This window comes from Lissotriton helveticus, chromosome 2_1 (assembly GCF_964261635.1).
Source record: "Lissotriton helveticus chromosome 2_1, aLisHel1.1, whole genome shotgun sequence".
NCBI lineage: Eukaryota > Metazoa > Chordata > Amphibia > Caudata > Salamandridae > Lissotriton > Lissotriton helveticus.
The window spans coordinates 409,359,486-409,384,423 of NC_136059.1; positions in this window are offsets into that span (position 1 = coordinate 409,359,486).

Here is a 24,938-nt window from a genome sequence, read left to right on the forward strand (position 1 = left end):
TCCTCCCTCTTGCACTACTGCTGCTCCCTCCCCCTCCCCATCCTGTCCTTCTCCCCTTCCCACCTTCCCCCATTTCTTAATGCACCATTTAATGTTGAACACTAATGCCTTTATTGCATTGAAACATGTTGTACACTTTTACTTCAATAAAACATTACAACAAAAAAAAGACCCATTAGCACCCCCCTGGGAGATCGATTGTATCATCATTTGGCTCTCTATTGGAAAACACTTCAAAATATATAGATTAATTCTAATGTCATTTTATGAAATCCCTACCCTTGTACATACCGGAAAGTAAGGACTTTTTGCGTAGAATCTATGATATTCCATGGGAAAATAATTACTTGTTGATCGCCCTTGATGTTAGCAGCCTGTATACCAGTATCAGGCATAGTGATGGTATACATGCATGCAGACATTTCTTAAGAGCACACTCTATTTCTCTGATGTTCCACACAGAGATGCTAATAAATTTGATGACAGAGATCACCCTCTTTGACATCCTTGAGGTGCATCCTAATATAACTTTCAGAAAGGGATCTTCCTTCTGGATAGGCTCTGCAAAAATGAATTAACTGATATTCCTAGTAGGACAGACACTGCATTGGTAGGCTTTTTCACCTGTAGTGATTGTAAGGCCTGGAAACAAAGAATATTTCTCCCCGTAACACTCATAAAAAGATTGGCAAGTGTCTTACCTGTCTCTCTGACTTTTGTGTGTATGCCTCGGTGTGTTTGTGTGACAAGATGTACACAGGGAGCACAACACATCCAGTAAAGAAAAGTATGCTGGACCAAATGAGAGCTATCCATATAGAGATAAACATCATCTAGTGGCACATCAGTTTGAGTGTTAACACAACAGAAATCTACTACACTTCTTTGTCATGGACAGAACTCTCAAATCTGTAAGGGGTGGGAACAGAACACGCAAGTTTGGACAACTTGAATCCAAATAAATATGTTGGATCTTGATACCAAGGCTACCAATGGTCTGAACTTTGACAAGGAGTTAGATATCCATTTAGGTGAGTAACTATTGTATCCACCATGCATTCACAACATTAATCAAGGTATTCTTAGAGCTACGTTGGAATGACTATTAACTCTACTGATCTTTGTTTCTCTTATGATTTATAGCAACTTTCATAAATGTGAATTTATTTTTTTGTTGGTGATCACAAAGATTGGGCCTACCTCCTAAAGCTTTTTGGCCAATTGTTCTGTGCTGTAGCTGATTGCTCACGGGGCTGGACTCTTTCTCCTGACTTTCCTCTGAGTCTGAGGAGCTGAATGCAACTAAGAGCTGAGATATTGTTTTTTATTTTATTTTCTATACTTTCTTCTATTCTTCCAGCTTTCTCCTTCCTTCTTCTTTGATGTGATTATAAGGGATGCTATGGAGATCCTAGCTGGGGATCATATATATAGTAATTGTACTACATGAAAAATATTCCAGTTATAGAGCTATGATGCACGCTTGACATTGTCTACGGATTGAGATATGCCACTTGGGCCGAATTATGGTGAAAATATAGATCCAGTTGTCTCACTGACATTTCCATGTACTAGAAGAATTGACAGGGTCTGTCGGGCAGATAATATTCACTGTTTTTAATATTGGGTTATCAGTGTCAGATCAGCTATTGTAATATTATTTTTTGCCTTCTTTTAAACAACTTTTTCTCCCCTTACGATACACTGTGCTTATCCCTTTGCGTGCGTTCGTCGGCCAACGGCCATCGCAAGCACTACCTCCATAGTGCTTCGAACGTCTGTTGGTCAACGCAGCCCTGCTCACTCCGCTAAACCGCCGCACTGCGGCAGTTAAGCGGTTACAATATGTATGCCGGTCATCTGTGCCACAGTGTGATTAAGTTATGATTGCCAACTAGGGCTGGCGGTTAATGATTACTAATAACCTGCTTTTAAAGACTGTACATATTTTAATAGGATAGATTTTAACTATCCAGTTGGCCCGACCTTAGTGTGAGAATTACGTCGCCCAGGGCGGCCTCCTCCCCCCTCCTCAGCTGACAGAGCGCCGCTATTGCCGGGCGCTGGGCGCTGAACTGACTTTGGGCGCCATCTTGGGTAGGGGAAGGATCGCGGTCTAGATGATCGACGATCCCGCCCTCCCAGGTTACTAAAGGAGTGCAGTCCCGCTCATTCGAGGTATTTGTCATACTTCCTTTTCACCCCTGAGGCGGAAGCCGGGGGCCCTTCAGCGCTCTTGCTCTTTAACGAATCTTGTTACTTGCTAACTGGCGGTTAATGATTACTAATAACCTGCTTTTAAAGACTGTACATCTTTTAATAGGATAGATTTTAACTATCCAGTTGGCCCGACCTTGGTGTGAGAATTACGTCGCCCAGGGCGGCCTCCTCCCCCCTCCTCAGCTGACAGAGCGCCGCTATTGCCGGGCGCTGGGCGCTGAACTGACTTTGGGCGCCATCTTGGGTAGGGGAAGGATCGCGGTCTAGATGATCGACGATCCCGCCCTCCCAGGTTACTAAAGGAGTGCAGTCCCGCTCATTCGAGGTATTTGTCATACTTCCTTTTCACCCCTGAGGCGGAAGCCGGGGGCCCTTCAGCGCTCTTGCTCTTTAACGAATCTTGTTACTTGCTAACTGGCGGTTAATGATTACTAATAACCTGCTTTTAAAGACTGTACATATTTTAATAGGATAGATTTTAACTATCCAGTTGGCCCGACCTTGGTGTGAGAATTACGTCGCCCAGGGCGGCCTCCTCCCCCCTCCTCAGCTGACAGAGCGCCGCTATTGCCGGGCGCTGGGCGCTGAACTGACTTTGGGCGCCATCTTGGGTAGGGGAAGGATCGCGGTCTAGATGATCGACGATCCCGCCCTCCCAGGTTACTAAAGGAGTGCAGTCCCGCTCATTCGAGGTATTTGTCATACTTCCTTTTCACCCCTGAGGCGGAAGCCGGGGGCCCTTCAGCGCTCTTGCTCTTTAACGAATCTTGTTACTTGCTAACTGGCGGTTAATGATTACTAATAACCTGCTTTTAAAGACTGTACATATTTTAATAGGATAGATTTTAACTATCCAGTTGGCCCGACCTTGGTGTGAGAATTACGTCGCCCAGGGCGGCCTCCTCCCCCCTCCTCAGCTGACAGAGCGCCGCTATTGCCGGGCGCTGGGCGCTGAACTGACTTTGGGCGCCATCTTGGGTAGGGGAAGGATCGCGGTCTAGATGATCGACGATCCCACCCTCCTCCTGCCCCCTACAGTGGATATAAACACCAGATACGCCCGTCCGCGCAGCGGGCGGGTGCAGCGGGCGCGCCGGTGGCGCGCCAAAGGCGCGCCAAAGGCAAGCCCGTCTGCGCCCGTCCGCGACCAGACGGGACTAGGGGCCACCCCCCCTGCGCAGTGCGGAACAGAATGCAGCAAACCGATACGGTATGACTCAATTACATTAAAAAACCTTATGTGGCCTATTAACGACACCTGTCGGCACTCTATTCATCCTAACTCTACTACGGGAATCTGTTCCCACTGTAAATTCATACTTTCCAGTCAGGAAGGTAAACCGTACCCTGTCAAAACTTACAAAATGTTTCTTTTAAATTGCCGATCATTAACCAAACACGCTGTGCAAATGTCCCTCCTGCTAGAGGAGAACGATCCCGACGTAATATTTTTGAAAGAGACGTGGTTAAAAGATGCATCTGACACTGATATTACTTCTATCTTGCAAATGGGATACACTTTGCAAAGGCTAGATAGATCAGAAGGTAGAGGAGGTGGCTTAGGCATTCTTCTTAAAAACCACTACCTCTGTAGGACCTCATCGGCCGCTATCTCTAACTGTGAAAGTATGCTCTTCACTCTGGATTTCTCACCTACAGTCTCATTTTCTGGTGCTCTTATCTACCGTCCCCCCAACCAATTAGGAGAATTTATTGACTCACTTCAATTTAAGATAGCTGACTTAGTGGTTAGTAGACCCTACTTCTCGATATTAGGAGACATAAATATCCATTTAGACGACCCCAATAATTCAACAGCTAGGGCATTTCTGGACAGTCTGGCAGCTCTCCAGATCATACAGAAGGGCTTTGAACCCACTCATGAAAAGGGCCATCTCCTTGATGGGGTACTTAGTGATGATCATAGACTGGAAGTAGGGACTCCATTGCCCCTTACATGGACAGACCACTATTTAATAGCTATACAGTGGACACCAGCTATGTCACTACAGCCCCCCCGCACTATCCTACAAGGGAGAGACTGGTCCAAAATTTCCCCAGATCAATGGGCCAATTTGCTCTCCTTGGCTCCCCCACAAAATGAGACAGACCCGTCATTGCAGTATGAGAACTACATCAATTGGCTGTGCTCAGCCCTGGACTCTATTGCACCTATCAAAGCCCTCAAAGAAAAGACTAAATCTAAGGATTCCCCTTGGTATACTCCCCAACTTAAAGAACTAAAAAGGGTGTGTAGAAAACTTGAAAGAAATTGGAGGATCTCCCGTAGTAATATAGACAAAATCATCCATCTTGAAGCCATCAAAAAATACAAAACAGAAATTAGATGTACTAAAACCTCATACTTCGAGGAAAATTTTTTAACCGCCTCCAACTCTTCTAGAGAAATCTTTCGGATAGCTAAATTCCTGATTGATACCCCTCCGACTCCTACTGATCCTAGTAAAGCTCAGGCTCGCTGTGACAGTCAAGCTGAATACTTTCATAGTAAAATACAGAAAATTGCCTCTGCTTTTAAACTACCTAATTTATGTCAGGATACAGGAACCACCTCACTAAACACCAGGACTCCAAAATTAGATGAGTTTCCATTGTTGGATGAGAACTCACTTGGGGTTATCATGTTGAAAATTAAATCTGGATCTCCTGCGGATCCTGCCCCCCCCTGCCAGATAATAACAATTGAGAACACCATCAAACCTGTTATCCTTAATATTTTGAATGCATCTATTACTACAGGCTCAGTGCCCACTGCGTGGAAATGTGCCCAAGTTAAGGCCCTACTGAAAAAGCCTACCCTGGACCCGGAGAACATGGCCAACTACCGACCTATTTCTCTCCTTCCGTGGGTCAGTAAACTTTTAGAAAAACACATTAACACGTCCATTACCCAATTTTTAGAAAATCATCATCTTCTCCATGATTCCCAAGCTGGCTTCCGTCCCAAATTGGGAACTGAGGTGGCTCTTTTGGCGGTAACTGAATTGGCCAGGAAACAAATGGACCAAGGCGGCACTACAGCAATCATGCTGCTCGATCTTAGTGCCGCCTTCGACACTGTTAACACCAGCATTCTCCTTCACCGCCTCTATCAAATGGGAATTTCTGGGAAGGCTATGCACTGGCTCCAGTCTTTTCTGGAGAACCGCTCCTTTAAGGTTGTCGAGGGCACTACCCATTCAAAATTCTGGCCCTTGGATCAAGGTGTGCCCCAGGGCTCTGCTTTGAGCCCGACTCTCTTTAATATTATATGCAGCCTTTAGCTGATATAGTGCACTCATTCGGCCTTGACATAGTGACTTACGCCGACGATACGCAATTAGACGTATCTATGAATCAGGCGGACTCTTCCTCTTCTAATTTAAGCAACTGTTTGGTAGCGGTCGCTCAGTGGATGGCTACCTCGCATTTAAAATTAAATGGCGATAAAACGGAGCTCTTGATGCTAGGCAACTCAGCCATTCCCAGCCCTCTATTGGACTGGCCCTCGTGTATGGGCCCCCCGCCCCAACCAAAGTCCCATATAAAGAGTCTAGGCATCTGGCTGGACACTAACCTCAGCTTCTTGCAGCAAGCTACTACTCTGTCCGCCACATGCTTTGGGCTCATGCGTATGCTGAGAAAGGTGTTACCACTTCTCCCCTTCGAAGCTCGCAGAATAATGGTGCAAGCCATTATTTTGTCCCGTTTGGACTATGGGAACTCCCTATATTTAGGGGCTCCCACCTCCACAATAAGGAAGTTGCAGGTGACACAAAATGCCGCAGCCCGCCTCTTATTAGGCCTCAACAAACGGCAATCAGGTACCATGGCCCTGAGGAAACTGCACTGGCTTCCCATTAAGGCCAGAGTGTTGTTCAAATCCCTGTGTATCATGCACAAAGCCATGTGGAAGACTGCCCCTACCATGATCTGCTCCCTAGCAAACCCCTACCTTCCTCACAGATCACTGCGATCTAGTACTGCTCTCCTAGCTACTGTTAATAAGATCAGACGCACCAGATGGGGTGGGCGTTCCTTCTCTTGGAATGCCGCAAAGGAATGGAACTCTCTGCCCACTCTCCTTCGCAGTGAACCCAGCCTTTTAAAATTTCGGAAGGATCTGAAAACTTATCTGTTCATTTAACTTTCCTCCCCTTTCAATAGTCTGACGGTACACAGCACTACGAGGCCTCCGGGTTGTTTGCGCTCTATAAAACCCGATTAATAATAATAAATAATAAAGGGCTTTATTGAGTCAAATGGGTCGTATGAGGCCAACTTAGACATATTCTGTGGCAGGAAATTTCTCTCTGGGGAACACAGCACAACATCTTGTCTTATAAAGAGAGCATATTACTCTCTTTTTTAGGTTCATCACAATGTCTGCAACAGCATCCATTGGAATGCCGGCCTCTACACTTATAATGAGACGGTTACATTTTGTATTTCGATTTTGTAACAAACCTCCGATTCATAATCTATGAAATTTACAATGTATTCGCATTATGGTACAATGCATTACTAGGTGCTTTAAGACAGCATACACACATTGGGCCAACACATACATGGTTTGCAGTAGGAAACAACTGGTGCATTCAGCAGAAAACTATAAATTCTGTAATTGTTATTGTACTATTCTGTGCATTCATTATAGATTTGTCTATGTTCTAGCAGGTTTGCTAGTATACCACTCATGGATTGATGGATACAGCATTGTATGTGTAGCAAATATGTATTATGGTTACATGTTCCAAGATGGCCAATCAACTTATATGTGAGGAGGAATGCATTACACTGTTTTGTCTATGTATTTTGTACTTTAAAAGATGCTTCTAGCAAACGTGCTCACCATGATCAAGGTGAGCTTATGCTAAAACCCTTTGGGTATGGATTTTGTCCAAATTATTATAAACTGAATTGTCACTACTGACATTTATTGTTATCATTGTTTCATTGTGTGGACCACAGTGCGGAAGGGATATATAGAAATATATATATATATATATATATATATATATATATATATATATATATATATATATATATATGCAAATTACCTACTAGCGATCACTAGTAGGTAGTTATAGTTAGAACCTGGTTTCCATAGGAAAAACGCTTTTTGATTTGCCAATATCTTTGGCGCCGTTTGACGAATCTTCGTGAAATGTTCAAACCTAATGGGGCGCTATGGTCAGCTACTGTCATGAAGGTTTCAGGGTGATTCGTAATGCGGGGTCGAGAAAAAAGGGGGGGTCCAAAAACACGTTTTCTCCATAGGAAACTTTTGTCGTGGCTACAGTCTGAACTGCTGAATGCAATTAGACCAAATTTAGGAGAAAGCTAGCTCTCAGTCCAGAGTGCACTCTTTCTTTTAAATAGTATAAATCCATGCATTAGTTCCTGACAAATTCATATATTTCGAAATATTAGTATCTGGTGACCATGGTGGAGCCGCAAACCCTCCCGATCACTAAGCATGGGCGCAAAATCCGCTCCGCTCGTGAAATTTGCGAATTTTCGGAATTTTCACGATCCGCGAATCTTGCGAAATTGCCAAAAAATGTGCGAATTTGCGAGCGGGCAGATTCTTTTTTTGGGCCCACAGGAAGCACAGTTAAGGCAGGTGCTCGAGTTGAAGATAACTTTGTAACCATTTTAGAATGGCGCCGGCAAGCTGCCAGAGTGCTTGCTGGTGCCATTGTAAAATGGTTACAAAGTTAGCTTCAACTCGGGCACCTGCCTTAACTCTGTAAGTGCTGTGGGCCAAAAATTAGACCTGAACAGGAAGCACTTACAGATATAAATAAAGCAGGTGCCCGAGTTGAAGCTCAAATTCAGTAACGTTTTAATCAGCCCAAAACATTAGTGAGCACGGTCGAGGCTGGGCAAGTGTGCTTTAACCCCATATCTGCCGTTGAAAATTAGCTGTAATACTCGAGGGAGGTCTTTGAATCTATGAGTTTCTTGAGCGCAATCCCAGAGTAGTTCCTGTGACCAGGAGGCTGCTTTCTCCTGACCTGCTGCCCTGCTCGCTCTCTGACCCTTAATACACAAGAGGCATGTTGACACGCATCGAAGTCCCGCACCACACACTAGTGGTATCAAACGTCTTCCCGCCCTTTCCCAACTATGATGGACAGCTCACTCAAGGGACCTCGGCGCCTTTTGGAGCGGTGGCATAGTTACAGGCACACATGGTCAGTGGAGACAAAGCTTCTGGCCCTTTACGCAGCTGCAGTGTAGGAAAAGCACTATACATTTACCCAACGAGGTAGCACTAACTGATTAGCCAGTAGAAAGTAATCCAGTTGAGTAGATGGAAATCGCAAAAAAATCCGCAATTTCGCTGGAAAATCCGCAAATTCGCAGACTTTTTTGCGATTTCGCACAAATTCGTGGACCGCAGATCTGCAAAATTGGCCCATACTTACCGATCACAAGCTTGACTCTGATTGGCTGCCAACACTTCGAACCAGGAAGTGTTGGCAGCCTTCTTGTTCTATAAAAGACAAGGTAACCCAAAGGTATGGCACTAGGGACCTTGGACAGTAACGTATTTCAAAGAACAATGGTCCCTAGTAGTTCAGGGATCTTGACAAATAATAGACATACGCTCAATAGTAAGTATGACCTTTGTCCAGCCGGACAGGATTTTAATTTAGGTAAATAGCAAGAATAACACAGGGATTTTTACACAGTGGGTACAGCCAGTAACCCACAGGGGACAAGACAAAACAAGAGAATAAGTTTAGAACGAACGAGGCGGTCTGTGTACTAGTGATTCAGTGAACAGACGAAAATACATTTCAGAGCATCAACGTATTCATTTTACACTTTTTCTTATACATATGACGCTAGTATGTTGCAGCCTTCTTGTGACTCGGTTGAACTGAGTCACTAGAAAAACAGTCAGAAAAACAAAAAATGGGGGCAGGGTAGAAACACCCTGATCCCCAAGGCCTGCCCAGGGGGGTCCCACAGGACCAAAAAAAGCATTAAAAAAATACTTTTGGTGGGATTAGCATAGGGTCCGCAACCCCCCAAAAAATGAAGCGCAGTCTTCTGCACTTCATTTATTTAAGCCCCCGGGTGGGTCAGGTCCCAGGGGCATTGGTAAAAGGTGGTGCCTCTCAGGGGCTTTTTTTATTATAGTAATATGTGGGGGCACACAGCCCTGCCAAAGCCCCAGGGACCACCACCTCCCGGGGGCTGTAAATAAAAAGAAAACGTGTGGAAGGGGCTCCTTCCCACCGCCATTCTGCCCCAGGGACCACCATCTCCCTGCGGCTTTATTATTTAAATGTGGGGATGCCTCACACCCCCCCTAGCCACCCGTGGATTGCCACATCTCTAAGCTTTTTAAAAAATTAATAATATGTGGGGGATTCTTGCCCCAACACACTGCCCCGGGACCACCACCTCCCTGGAACATAAATTAGGTAAAAGCGGGCCTCTGTTGTGGACCTCCAGCCCTAGGGACCCCCACCTCTTTATATCTGTTGGAAGGGAGGGCCGCGCTTCCCGCCTCTAGGAGCCCTAGATGGCCCAGGAACCACCACCCTACAGGGCCAGCTCCAGCAATGTCCCAGGGTGTCCAGCCCTGGGACATTGCAGTTTGCTATGGCAGAGCAGAAGCTAACTAAAACTTGCGCCCCCGCAATCCACTGCTGATGATGTCTCATATTACATCACTCTTGACATGGTCAGTGACATCACTGATGACATCACTCACTGGCGCCGCGGCCAGGGCGACTGACGCTGGACGCTGGGGATCACGGTTTGATCCCCGGCTCCGGCGGCAGGGGTCTACCCAGCACCATGCGACTCTGAGCAATAGCTTAATCTTCCCAATGGCCCCCAGCGCCGAGATACCCTTTCAGAGGTGATTCGTGCGCTATACAAGTACTGGATTTTTACATTTTTTGCTGAGACTGAGTCTATATGGCTGTCTGAATCATTAATCGTACTCACTCGTTTGGAAGCTGGGTCCATTGCACTGCACGATTCGGCTACAAACCAGTCAGATGGAGAGATTTGGGTTCAGAAAAGATTCGGTTGGCGTGGACAAGATCATCACATCGTACTTGGTTGTTCATAATGGGGAATGATTTGGACGGAAACAGTGGCCTCAAATCAGATTTGGTCTTTCCGTATCCCGTCAGGAGCCCTTTCGACCGAGATCGGAATCGAGCCTTTAGTGCTTAACTTACACGTGTGAGGATCTTCCCATAGAAAACATAGGAGGAGTGGAAGTGGAGATTTTCACCAGGTTAATTATTATTATTATTATTAAATTAAGTTTGTAATGCGCGCAGCTACCCAAAAAGGGTTTCCCGGCGCCTAGCAAATCACTAGAGGGAGAGTGACTGCAAAAAGAGGCAAGTCTTAAGGTTTCTTCGGAAGCTAAGATACAAAGAGTCGGTTTTCAGAGAAACAGGAAGGGAGTTCCAGATCTTAGGACCAAGGAAGGAAACGGAACAGCCACCCATTCTTACAAGTTTGAATCTAGGGATCACAAGGTCCCCATGAGCTGTGGAACGCAGGAGACGAGATGGAACATAAGGATGGATGAGCTCTTAAAGATACAATGGTGCTACACATTGTTTGATTTTAAACATATATCAAAGAGTTTTGAATTTGATTCTTTGATCAACGCGGAGCCAGTGATGATCGAGGAGGATAGGCGAGATGAAAGCTTGTCTAGGGACTTGCTGCAGAGTTCTGCACTACCTGTAGCTTTCTCAAGACCGTCTGACACCTGCCAAGGTAGAGAACGTTGCCATAGTTGAGGCGGAAGGTGTTGAGTGCCTGGACTACCGTTCCTTGGGTTGAGATAGGGAGCATCCAGATGATCTTGTGGAGCCATCTCAAGATCATAAAACAGATGGCACCACCACCTGTTGCCTCATGGAGAGGTTTTCATCGATAATGAAGCCCAAATTACAGACATAAGTGACCAGTCGGGGAAGGGGGCCCATTTACTGAGGCCAGTGGTGAGGGCCCCATAGGTCCTTGTGCTTGCCCAGGATGACAACCTCGGTCTTGCCCCCATTCAACTTCAGAAAGTTGAGGCACATCCACTCTGTCACTTGCCATAAACCACACTGAAGGACAGATGTTGTGACGTCCTTACTGGTGGATAATGAAAAAATAATCTGAGTATCGTCAGCATACGAATAGAGGGATAGACCCGCGTCCTCCACGATGTTTGCCAGGTGTCTAACAAAAAAGTTGAAGAGCAAAGGGCTCAGGATAGACCCCTATGGGACTCCGTGTGCTGATACATAGATCTTGGATAAAGCCTTTGCAGAAAAGACCTGAAAGGTACGACCACAGAGGAATGAAGCAAGCCAGGATAGGGCGGAGCCTTCCATCCCTAGGGATCTAAGGGAGTTAAGCAAGATGTTATGTGACACAGTGTCAAATGCGGCACTCAGATCTAATAAAATGAGTGCCGCAGTTTCCCCTTGGTCCAGATGTTGACGCAACTTCTCAGTGACCCCAAACAAAGCAGTCTCTGTTAAAAAGTTGTCTCTGAACCCAGATTGGGAATGATGAAGAAAAACAACTTTTTCAACATAATGTGTCAATTGCGTGTTAAATGTGCTTTTCCAGGACCTTGGAGAAGGCGGGGAGCAGGGATATGGGCCTAGAATTAGACAGTACGGAGGGATCCACTCCAGCCTTTTTCAATAAAGGAATGACCATGGCCCGCTTCCACTCAGGGGGGACCAGGGCCTCCCACAGAGAAGCGTTAAGAAGTTCTATAAGAACGCCTTTAGATGTTAAAGAAAGCTGATGTAGAATGTTAATGGGCAGTGGGTCAAGTGGAGAGCCAGACTTGACACTAGTTAAACAGACATGGAAGGAATTCTCACCAAATTGGAGCCAAGAGTGGAGCTTGGCTGTCTGATTATAGTTACTGTTGCACGTGGGGTGGGGCAAGGAAACCGCACTACACAAGGAAGAAGGAGCAGAAAGTGACCCATAAATAATTTCAACTTCTGGATGAAAAAGTAGGCCATGTTATTGCATTGAATCTCATCAAGGACAAGGGGAGGGAGGGTGGCGTCAGAGCCAGCCAGCTTCTTCACTACAGAAAATAGGGCCCGAGGGCGATTCGATGCCTGAGTGATTGTGTTTAGAAAGTAGGAAGTTCTTGCCACTTTACACGCTGCAGGGTAACTTTTAAGGGCAGCTTTATAATCACCTTGATGAGTAGGGGTGTATGATCTCCTCCAACTTCTTTCTAAGGCTTTGCACTTGGACTTGGTGATTTTAAGTTTGCTGGTAAACCACGGGGCAGGGGGATAATGCGTGCAACTGCGTTTAGGCACGGGGCAGACAGATGTCTACGGCCGTAGTTAACCAGTTCGAAATAGCAGTGTTTAATGAAAGCAAGGGTAAATTAATATCAGGTATGTTAGTTGACAGAAAAGCGTTAAAAGAATCAATGTTCAGCCTACCCCAGAGTCTGGAACTGCGTAAGCTAGTTGAGGAGGCCATTGTCCTCGGTGTAAAATTATGCAGATTAAATGGGGTTGCAAAATGATCGGACCAATCTTACCGAAGTGCGGGGATACTACAGTCATAGCAGAGGTTAGACAGAATTGGATCGAGAAGATGCCCCGCCATGTGAGTAGGGCCCTGGTTGCATAGCCGTAGATTTAAGTCCTCCAGATCAGATAAGAAGGCACAGCAGGTACTATTCTGATGGTCCGCAAGGTGAAGATTCAGGTCACCTATAATTGTAAAATGTGCTGCCTTCAATATGAAGGGAGCGATGAAATCTGAGAAGGTGGAAACCCAGGAGCCTGGGTTCCCCATAGGATGGTAAATTAAGATGCCATACAGGGTCAACTGAGGGGATACGGAGAGTTTGAACAAGGCGGCTTCATACTCTGTAACTGAGAGGGCTTCAAACTTGTAGGAATATATAGATTTAAAAATTATGGCAATCCCCCCACCTGTGCCTGTGTCTCGGTCTCTCCTGACGATTACATATCCAGGAGGAAGGGCTGTGGAGATGTCTGGGTCCGAGCTGGCGTGGAGCCATGTTTCGGTTAAAAATAGTTCATCAGGCAATTCGGTGCTAAGAAGGTCAAAAATATGATGCTTATTTTTGGCCAAGGAGCAGCAATTGATGCTCCAGAAACTGAGATTCTGGCAGCCGCCTATAATAGCAGAAGCAGGGCTGCGAAGAGCCTGAGGACCAATTCTGGGGGGAAATTGTTATGGAACGCATAGCACCCAGTGTAAAGTTGCATTGGGTGCAGTTTTAAGAAATGTATTTTGCAGTAAGTATGTAGTACTACTACAGTGCTATTTTGAATACTACAAAATTCAGTGTATGACCCAGGCCGTAAATGACCCAGAATGTCAGTGCTATATGTTATTCGAAGATTAACAAATATCAACAGCAAAGATCATTCTGCCCTATAGTATTAAGCAATCAAAACATCTTTGACCATTTGGAAAGGCTGGCTGACCTGCAAAAGCCTATCCCCATATTGGTTCAGGACTCAACTGATCTATACGTGGAGTCACAACAAAATAAGTTCCAACAAGTATGGATATTGTTCAAATTTGATTTTACAAAGTTACACAGAAGCATTCAACACTTGAGTGGTTTGACATCATCAGAATAAGTGATTGCAGTAGAGACAGGCTCCAAGATACTACTGTACCATCAATATTGATAAACTGACTATTCAACATGCAATAACAATGCCATGAAATTTGACAGACAGTTATTATATATTAAAAAGCTGTCATGGATAGAAACACTCATGAGAAAAAACAACATGAAGTGTTATCTAAATTTAAAGTTAAAGGATGTAATGAAGATTTCTTTGAAAAATGCTTTACTGAGAGTTAACTAGACCACAATATCAGAGGCACTTACCAAAGAAATAGCTAAAACCATTGATAGGGATAGGATGGTACTGCCACATAGCCTCCAATCAAAACAGATTTTAAGTGGTTTTAACTAACACTAACAAATTCTGCTAAATGATTGAATCTTGGGACAGATATGTGGCCACTACCATTATACCCTACTTTGAGGGAAATGTTAGTGAAAGCAGACCCCACTTTTAAGATCCAGCAAGCAACTAGTATTGAACAAGGGCTTTCCTCTGTTTTGCTTGAACACAATTTGGAGCCACCATAAAGAAAATCAGTAATCCTCCAGTCTAAAAGAAGAAAGGAAATGATTGTTAAAGATTACGCAACATCTGATTTAACTAATAGCATATATTTAATTTAATGCCAATAAGGCAAATCATGTGTAGGCCACACACCATGTTTTATAATGATACATATGATAGAACCATGGATACTAGATTATCTGTGGTGAAACACTTTATTCAATATCCACATACCAGGGCTCAATTACATTATAAGTTTGCAAAGTGATCATAGTGTTGCTTCTATATGTTGCACGAAAGGTTGGAACTGCTATATAGATTTCAAAGTACAACACTTGTGGCAGGAAGGGTTAATCAAATCAAATCAAATCATCTTTATTCGGTTTTTCATTATTTTTGAAAGACCATAAAAGTTCATAAAAAACATGTTAAAAAGAATAAAAAAGAAATTCACATTTTTAAATTTCAGATATTAAAAACTGTTTTTGCCAATATTCATTTTACACGTAAAACAATTCGATTCGCCTTTCACAGATTTGTTCGATTCCTGACACAAAATTTAGGAAAATGAACTATAGATTTTGCCATAAGTTCGTTTTCCAGAAACTGTAAGGCCAGGTAAGCTGGACGACATTGGCGCATCTTCAGAACCTTCAAAAGTGGTACTATCCACCGCCTACGTGGTGAAACATAAAATTTACAAAAAAAGAGAACGTGAATAGTGGATTGTAAAGACATTAAATCACAAGGGCAGGGGGGAAGGTTAGGAGACCAGTCATTTTGGGTGGGAAAGGAAATCATACGATGAAACATGTTGAACCTAAATCGAGTCAACAAAAATTTACCATAATAATTTAAATGAAACTGTAGGTATGGTTGGATAGTAGGGACAAGTTGTATTAGTAAACATTGCTGCACAGTTGGTTTCCCTATTTCACTTAGCAAACGCATTTGGGACAAATGAGACAAACATAGTGTTTTTAGATCTTTTTTTGGGAGGTCTATTACTGAGGGGGGATCATCAAAGAATCTTGCATATCCAATGTCCGTAAGAAATGTTTTAACGTAAACCAGCCATCTAATCTTTCCCATGTTGTCAAGTTTACTGAACCATCCCTTTCTAATGATCTTATTTTGTTTACAGGACCTGGTTAGCTCTTTCCTAATGTTTTCCACAATGTCACCATAGCTAGCCAAAATCTCGGTTGGAGTTGTAGAGGGGTCTAAACATCTTTCTATCTCGTTTCTGCATGATTTTACTATCTTTGTGGTTATGGCATCCTGATCTACTTTGCCCATTTTAATGCAAACCCATTTAGCCTATCCAGTATTAGTGACTGCTGATGTAACAAACTTAACTGGACCGTATCTCCTCTATTCTGCAGTTTAGGTTTCTGGAGTGTCATGCTAATGGGAGAATGGTCGCTGAGCGCATTGTTAAGTACTTCAAAGGTCTTGATGTTTGAGGCTTTATTGGTAGACACTAGGACGTAATCTATCAAGCTTTTAAAACCCCTGCCGTGGAAGGTTGGGACAAAATCGGTTGCAGGTGTTTTTATTTTATTGGCGAACCCCATGTCCAGTCCAGTCATCATCGTCTGCATGTTGTTGCCCTCAGATGTATGAGTGAAGTGGGTTAAACAATTTCCGTCTTCGTCCATGATCCCGCAGTTGGGGGTATCGCTTTTGTTACATAAATGGAGATTGAAATCTCCTCCCCAGATTATTGTGTGGGAATCCTTTACATATTTTATTGCGAGATCGTGTACCAGATGAAAAATTTTGCTAAAAACCCTGGTTGATTCATGCAGGGTCACGTTGTTATAAACGTTAATAATGGTGTAGACCTCTTGTCTAGTTCCACGCAGGTTAATAAGCTGATAATTCTGCTCTAACTTTAAGGGAGTTATTTCACAGCAGGGCCAGAGATTCGAGACGTATGTTATTAGCCCTCCTTTGCTCCTACCTGCATTAGATCTTATGGCTGCTGAGAAGTATGTTTTATAGCCTATGAGGTGGATTGGGTCATTGAGCCAGGTTTCCTGAAGGCAAATTACATTGCTTAAATTTGCCAAATAAAGGAAACTATTTTCGGAATACTTAGTGGCTAAACCCGCCACATTCCAAAATAGTAGCCTTAGTTCGAAGTTAAAACTTGTGGCAATTGATATCCTGCTCTGAGTGCTGTTTTCTTCAGGGTGACTTGGCTGTAGTTCGCTATTCGAATTTGGAGCGTTTCCCCGCGCCTCTATGCTATTTTGTAAAGGAAAGAGAGTACCGATGGAGACCTCAGGAGAGAGAAGGAGCTCCTGTGTTGGGTCTACCATGTTTGGGTGTACAATTATCTTATTTAATCCAATTGGCCCTTTTAACTGGTGTAGGGGGACCCTCATTGGGACGAATGTTTGTGGGGTGATCTAATATATTTGTAGCTATGTCTCTAATATTTGTTGAGCTAATCGTATCATACTCCCTTTGTAATGATGGTCAGTCAACCATCTCTAGGCAGCTGTAGCTATTAAAGGTTGGTATTCCACCCCAAAGTTCCCTATGTGGTTGTTGTTGTACTCTCCTACCATTGGTTTTCCAATCACCCCAATCTCTGTTTTCATGCCCCCATTCTCCCTGATTCCAGCCCCTTTGTCTGTTCTCTGGCTGGTTCCAGGACCAATTTGAGGACCAATTTGGGCCTTCAGGATAATGGCATATCGAGGGATAAAAAAAGGATAGACGTTTGATGTTTATACCTCCATTCCTATCCACTGTATCCCAGGAACAAATATAGTCCACTGCCCGAGGGTTTTCAAAATTAACTATAACACAATCACCCGGGATTGTTTTTTGTTGGTGTCCTATCCATGAAGCCCTTCTTGCTGTGGTGATTCTGGTGACATAATTTTGCGGGTTTGGTCTATTGATGTTCAACCAGTGGCGAACTTTATTTAATAAAGACCAGGTTGGTTCATCTGTATCGTGACTTAGTTCAGGGACCCCTGTTAGAATAGCTACAAACGGAGTTGCCTCCGGGGGGAGGTTTATGGGTTTGGTCCATCTCTTCTTTATACGTTCTGCCTGAGTGTTATACCTCTGTGGCTGTTCATGATGTGGAGTGTTTATTAAAAGTGGCCTAAGAGGGATGTTTGTTGGGGGAGGGTTTTTCGGTAAGTCTAAAACTTTCCTAGGGGGCTTTTGGGGAGACTTAGTTTTTACGGTAGCGGAGGAGTTAGTTGGATTATTAACAGTTTCTCCTACCTTAGTGGTAAGGTTGTTAGTTGCAGTCATAGGGTTATTAGAAGATTGTCCTGACTTAGTGTTAACAGTTATAGTTTTTGTTCCACCCATATTTGTCAGCCCTTGGTTTCTTAAATTTGCAGGATTTTTTGAAATAGCAACTAATACTGCTATTTGCTTCTCTATAACTTCCAGACTTCTTTGAATGGGCTGTAGCTGATGTTTTATTATATCAGCTATCCGTACCATCAGATGCTGATCTGTCTCGGTTATTATATTTCCTTTATCTGAATGGGGATCTAGATTTTCCTTATAAGCACTGTTGTTATTACTTTCATTCACGCTATTGTCTACAGCAATGGGATGAGAATTAATGGTACTATTGTGTGCTGTTACTTCGTTAAGGATGTTGTGTTCCTGCCTTTGCTCATTTGATTTATTTCTTTTTCTCTGAGTCTTGGGACGTGGCTAATGTTGTGACTTATTTCTGTTGGAAGTTTTAATGTCTTTAGTATTTTTTTTTACTTATACTCTTCTGTTTAGGGATTGCTCCCTCCCTCAGCCCCCTTTGTTCATTCTGGGCAGCATCGTTATCCAGCAACGGTGGACTCGCAAAAATATCAGGCGTTTGTTCGAGCGCCTGGGTCAGTTGTGAGTCCAACAATGACAAAGACGCCGACAAGTCGACTAGATTTGGGATGCTGCGGATGTCCGCGCATGTTTCCGGGGCAGGTGCCTTCTCCAGATGAGTTATAGGTGTTTGCGCTAATGTCAGGGGTCCCAATGACGAGCGTCTTGCTTGTTCCAGTTCATAGGATGCTCGACGATCTAATAGCATTATGGTTTGGTCAATGGTTTGGTTGGCTTTAGTAATAAATTGATCAATAGGGCCAACAGATTTAGACATGTTTTGAAGTGTTTTACTTCTGGAGCCCCTCGGTGACATTTTGTTTGTGGAGGAGGATGTTAATCTAACAATTGTAGAAAAGCAGGGGCTGGCCAACTCCGGTGTTGTGTATTTTTATATTGTGATGGCAAGCTATCTAAGCACTGCGAATACAGTAGAATGATATCAAACGGCATGAGGGAGTTACCTTGTATGCAGTGTTAGAGGGGGGCCTAGTCCAGTCTCCTCCGGTCTGTGACGGGATAGGACGGGCCCACCCTTGGCCCCCGGTGACACGGATCACCGCAAGGGCTACTGGGGGATGTAGTTCACCCCTCGCCGGTCTCCTCTCGGCGGCCCCGCTCTAGCTGGAAAAAGAGCAGCCGGGCGGCGGGAGACAGGCGGGCGGGTCCGTGATATCAGCTAGGGATTGGCAAAATGTTCAGCAAGAGGTTCGTGAGCACAATGGAGCAGCAGCAACAGGGCAGTAAGAGTTCCCCCACTCGATGGGGCTGATGCAGTTTTAAAGCACCGCCTGGCGCTCCCGGTGACACGGATCACCGCAAGGGTTACTGGGGGATGTAGTTCACCCTCGCCGGTCTCCTCTCGGCGGCCCCGCTCTAGCTGGAAAACGAGCAGCCGGGCGGCGGGAGACAGGCGGGCGGGTCCGTGATATCAGCTAGGGATTGGCAAAATGTTCAGCAAGAGGTTCGTGAGCACAATGGAGCAGCAGCAACAGGGCAGTAAGAGTTAATCATTCTGTTGGGGGTGACCTATCAAACCACAAACTATTCAAATACACATACAAAATGTAAGGGCTAGAAGCACTCCCTGAATTAGGATATTCTGGTAGATGTTCCAAATAATCCACAGTTGATTTAGTTAATACATGTTATGATCCAAGATGCTCTTCTTATTTTGTATGAAGTTTCTTCATCTAGAGATCCTAGGTGTAGTTCTTGAATACTCACAGGTGTGACACTAGCAAGAATGAATGTAGGGCAAGTCTCAGCATCCCCAATGAAGGGTGATAGAGCCCACACATTTGACCCCAAGTAGCAGGATTCACTCAGATGTTTCACAGATCTGTTTTAAAGAGGTGGCTTCCACTTATGCTGCCAGCGTAGTGTTTAACACTACAATGTAAGATCCAACTTAGCAGCTTTTAACAAGGCAGCAGGAACTTTGGGCTTCACCTGATTTAAAGTGAATAAATGCAAAATGGTTCCAGCTAAGTATTTGCTGCACATCTCTATTGATGCAAACACATATAGTAGACTATGCACTTCTCGTCTTTACCTCCCCAGCTGGCTAGAAAGACCATACATGATAATATTGAGGTCTTCCTTCTGTTACGTCTTCACTGGCTACTTCTTGTACTTATCCAGAATGTGAAGGACATTAGAGAATAGGAAGAGTGAGAATAAAGCTTTATAGCCAACAAATGCTGAAAGCAGCTCTTGTTTCCTTTTCGTTGCACTAACCCAAAAGCATCTACGGGAAGTGGCGAGACCCACAAAGTGCATCCACCCATCCCCTCCTCCACATTTCCTTCCTCAGCTTCCACCTTTCCCTTTCAAACTCCTATACATACAAAGGGCCAGCCCAGCCAAGTCTCCCCACTGCACATATATTCAAGGTAATCCTATGGCAGAAGGGCTTAGCAGAAGCTCAACAGAATCAATGATCAGATTGGCACTCATGCAGTTGAGCATCGGGATGGTGATAGTCGGAGCTATCTCCTGTTGTGTTGCTTTTCATAGTATGCGTCCCCCTTGCATTCACTGTTTACCAAGTACAGGAAGTGTGATTCAGAGCTTTTCTCCACACAGAGAAATGAGAGTGATGACATACTTTACACTGGTGTGAAGTCTTGATGTTGCCTTGTGCATCCTCTGAACTCTAGAGTCTTGCTCAATCATGTACACTTGATGGATTGACAGAGCTGGTTGCCTTTATCAGGAGGAGGAGGAAGCAGAGGTGCCATGCACGGTACCTTTGTCCGTTCTGTTCCAAGCTCGCCCACCCTCCTCACCGAGGAGCAAAACCATGCATGGTCTGTGATGCAATCCTCTGATACAGCCATGTTGCAAAACCTTTTAAGAAGTGCATTACATTTGCGAAGGCACAAATCATCTATGCACCTTACAAACATGGCGGGATCGGCTATTGACAAACAGGTGAATAATTTCTCCTACCTTGGTGAAGGACACACTGCTGTTGCATTGAAATGCTGTGATGAAAAGCCCTGTGTTCTGTAATGGAGCTACTTCATAAGCAGATTCACACCGATGTTGACCAATCCTATATTGTAGTAAGTAATCAGGTGATGAACATCAAAGCACCTCTGTGTATTTTTTTTCTTTTTTTTGAAAACTTTATTTGCTAACGAGTCTGAAAAATAGGGTGACCAACCGTCCCGGATTGTCCATAATTTGGATCTCATGTCCATTGTCCTTGACAATCCCTATCACAGATGCCTTTTATCCGTAATGTTGGACATTGAGGAACAGCACTGTTCCCTGCAAGAAGCCTCAGCTCCCTGTTGGAGCCACCTCACGCTCTTCCTCTGAGCACAAGAGCAGCCCGACCCGTCAATTGTCATTCTGTATGCCGGCTGATTGACACAAACAGAATGACCATAGACCAGTCTGGGCTGTTACAGCATGTGGTGGCCTCCTCCTTCCTTGGTCTAGAGCAGGGCATTCTGTTTTAACAGCACATATAGAAAAATGTCGCAGCTCACCAGATTGAAGACATTTACAGAATCCAGTTCATAAAAAAAAGCCAGGGAAAGAGGTTAAAAAGAAGGGGTTTTAGTTCTTTCAAAGTTTCATCATTTTAGAACTGAAGCATTTTTAACCCCTCGAGCCACAGTTCCCGTGTGCTCATGACGAGCTGAGCTCGTCATGACCGTTAGAACGCTCACACGCAGGGCTAATTCCCCTGCTGTGCGAGTGTTCTACACAAACGGGTGTAGCCATGACGAGCTCACCTCGTCATGAGCACACGAGCACCGTGTCTCATGACGAGTTGAGCTCGTCATGAGCATGGGGGCGCTGTGCAAGCCCTCCCTCCCCCCAGCACAGCAGGGGAATCAGCCCCGCAGTGAAGTAGTTAATGGTATATACAGAAAGCCATAATTTCTGCTTTTTTTATTTTATGCAACTAACAACCATTGACAAGGCCAATAGTCCTGGCTTGTTGTAGGTTTAATGTATTAAATATCTGGATGCAATAACAGTAGTGCCAGAATACCAGTCGAGCAGCACACTAAGCTAAGCACCGATTTTTAGGTTATGTGTTTTAAGCCACACCCTCAATTACTTCGGACACACCCTTTGGAGAGACCTCAAGTTTTTTCAATCCACTTAAAACCCTGGAAAACAACACCATCTCACAGTCACCTCACATCCTGGCACTGTCTATCATGCATGACTCATGACTTCCAAGTTTTCAGATTGCCTATGTGCAGGCGCATAGTGAACCCTCCCCCACCCCATACCTTGATTTAGGATCTACAGCCAGGGTGAAGTTATTAATAGGCCTCTTCTGTCTACAACTCTGCAGGGAAAGGCTCAGCTCATAATTAATGTGAAAAGGTGCATTAGTAAGTAAGTGAAGGAATGGGTGAATGGCTGGATGGATTAGTGAAAGGGTGGATGGATAGATAATTGGAGAAAGAATGGATGGGTGAGAGAAAGGGTAAATACTAGATGAATGGGTGGAATGGTAGGTGTATGGGGAAAAGGGTGGCTGGATGGGTAAAAGGGTGGCTGGATGGGTAAAAGGAGAGATGGAAGAGTGAAAGAATGGATAGATGAGTGAAAGGGTGGATGATGGGCGACTGAATGGGTGGATGAGAGACATGATGGATGGATTGATGAAATGATAAGTGAAAGGGTGAATTGATGGACAGATGAGTCAAAGGGTGGATGTTAGGATGGATAAGTGAGTGAAGGATTGATGGATGATTGAAAGAGATGATGGATGGCTGAGAGAAAGGATGGATTAATGAGTAAAAGGACGGTAAGTGATGGGCCAATAGATAGATTCATGAGTGGATGAGTGGATGGATGGGTAAAGGGATGGCTAAGTGAAAGGGAGATGGAGAAAGAAAAGGAGGGTGGTTGGATGAGTGGCAGTATGGATGTAAAATTGACAGGATGGATGGGCGAATGGCTGTATGGATGACTGAAAAGAAGGATATATGAGTGAAAGAGTGCATAGATGAGTGAAAGGAAGAGTGAAGAGCTGGAAGAAAGGATGTATGGGTGAGTGAAATAGTTAATGGATGGACGAATGGACAGATGAGTAACTGAGTGAATGGATAGATGGATGATAAGCGAAAGTACGGCTGGATGGGTGAACGGGTAGGGAGGGACGAGTGAATGGATGGATAGGTGGAAGTGTGGATGGATGAGTGAAAGAATGGATGGGGTGAAAGGGTAGATGGATGGATGGATGAGTGAAAGGGTGGATGGAAGGATGGAAGAGTGAAATTATGAATTGAAGGATGGATGATGGATAGGTTTGGAAATGGTTGAATAGGCTTGGATATGGAGGGGAACACAGATGGGAGGACAGAATGAATGGTGAGAGACTGAATAATGGATGAAAGAATGAATGGATGCCACACCCCTGGGTGACTCAACCCGCCATCCCAAACCAACACATGACATCAGGTAGCAAGCGTAGAACACAGGCTTGAAATGCTCCTGCCTGCAAAAAAGCAGAAACAAATCCCTTGTACGGTGCCATAGTACCACAGAGAGATGTTCCGCTGTTGTGCCTCTTGGCATTGCTGCTCCCATGCCACTGGGAAACAGCGAGAGGAGCCCTCCACCTGCCCTAGGCCATGAGAGATGCATGAGGGCACAGCTCCTTGCAGCCCTTCTGCAGGGAAAGATGGGCAAAACAACATAACCTGCACTTGCAGACAACAGCACTGACGTGATTCAAGTCCCTTCCATCGCAAATTTGTTTTCTTTTAAAATTTTGCACCCCAAAGTATATTGCACCCGGGGCAACCGACCCCCTGGCCCTGCCCTGCCTACACAACGCCACTACCTACTAGTATAGGTGACAGTTGACTCTTACACCTGGTAGCCCTCAATGGGGCCGATTCACAGAACTAATCTGAGATAAAATCTAAAACTTACTACTTTTGGTATTCACAGAAGGCATTTAGTAGTAGTAAAGTTAGAACTCCTAATTTCACTACTACAAAACTGAGACAAAATCCTAATTTAATGACTTTCGGTATTTATAAAAGGCATTTAGTAGTAGAAAAGTTAGGAGTCCTTACTTTACTACTACCCAATGCCTTCGGTGAATACAAAAAGTAGTAAGTTTAGGATTTTATCTCTGTTTAGTAGTAGTAAAGTTAAGAGTCCTAACTTGGCTCAGCAGCAGGAGGGCAGAAGTGGCAGGAGGGCCAAAATGTGTCTCTGGTCAGCAGAAACCATTTTGTGCTTTTCCGGACTGGAAGGCTTGTACTGGGAACACTGAACGCCTAAGTGAGGGCTCTCCCGGTGCTTGGAATCACCCCCCCCACACCGTTTATGGTGTGGGGGTATGATTCCAACATGTTTGATACCAAACATGATACATGCTTCAGCCCATGGGAGACCTATGCCCTGAGTACATGGGCACCATATACTAGGGACTGACAAGGGTACCCCAGTGTCCAATCTGCGATGTGCCCACGTTCTGAACACAACAGTTTAGGGAGAAAGCAGATAAACTTTGGTCCTGATTAGCAGGATCCCAGTCAGACTAGTCAAAAACAGCATCACATCAAGCAAAAAATAGGGGTAACCAAAAGAAGCAGATCCTACTTTCCTACAATAGTTTTATCAGTAAAACTGCATGTTGGCATGTTGCTTTCATTCAATAGAAATTGTTCTGTATGTAAATAACAGTGCCTCCTTCTGCCCACAGTATACAAGTATACCTTAACAATGTATACAGTTTCTAGTCTGTAGCACACATCTGTGCACCAATGGGAATCTGCAGTTTACAGCTCACAGGAATGAAATACCCCATGCAGTATACTATTTCCCATATACAGATAAAATAAGGAGGCCTGATAAATGGCTAGCCACTAGCCAGGTCATTATATAGTAATGTCAACTCCTGTCTAATCACTCTAATCCACAATAATACTGTAACGCTCAGCAGTGTGCAGCCAATTATAGCTCATGCTGGTTAATAACTCCCTTTTCCTGCTTAATGCTCTTACCCTCACACAAGACCTGTCCGCTATGGGTCTTATCCATTACTCAGTACTATACCAGCCCCTATGCAAGTCACCACCAACTGAACAGAAATGTAATGCTTAAAGCGATCTGACACATAAAGCTGTCCACTCAGAGGACTGCACTCTAGTCCAGCACTGCAGGTCCCAATTAGCTACATCCGATGCATGCCCCTTTACATCTCACAAT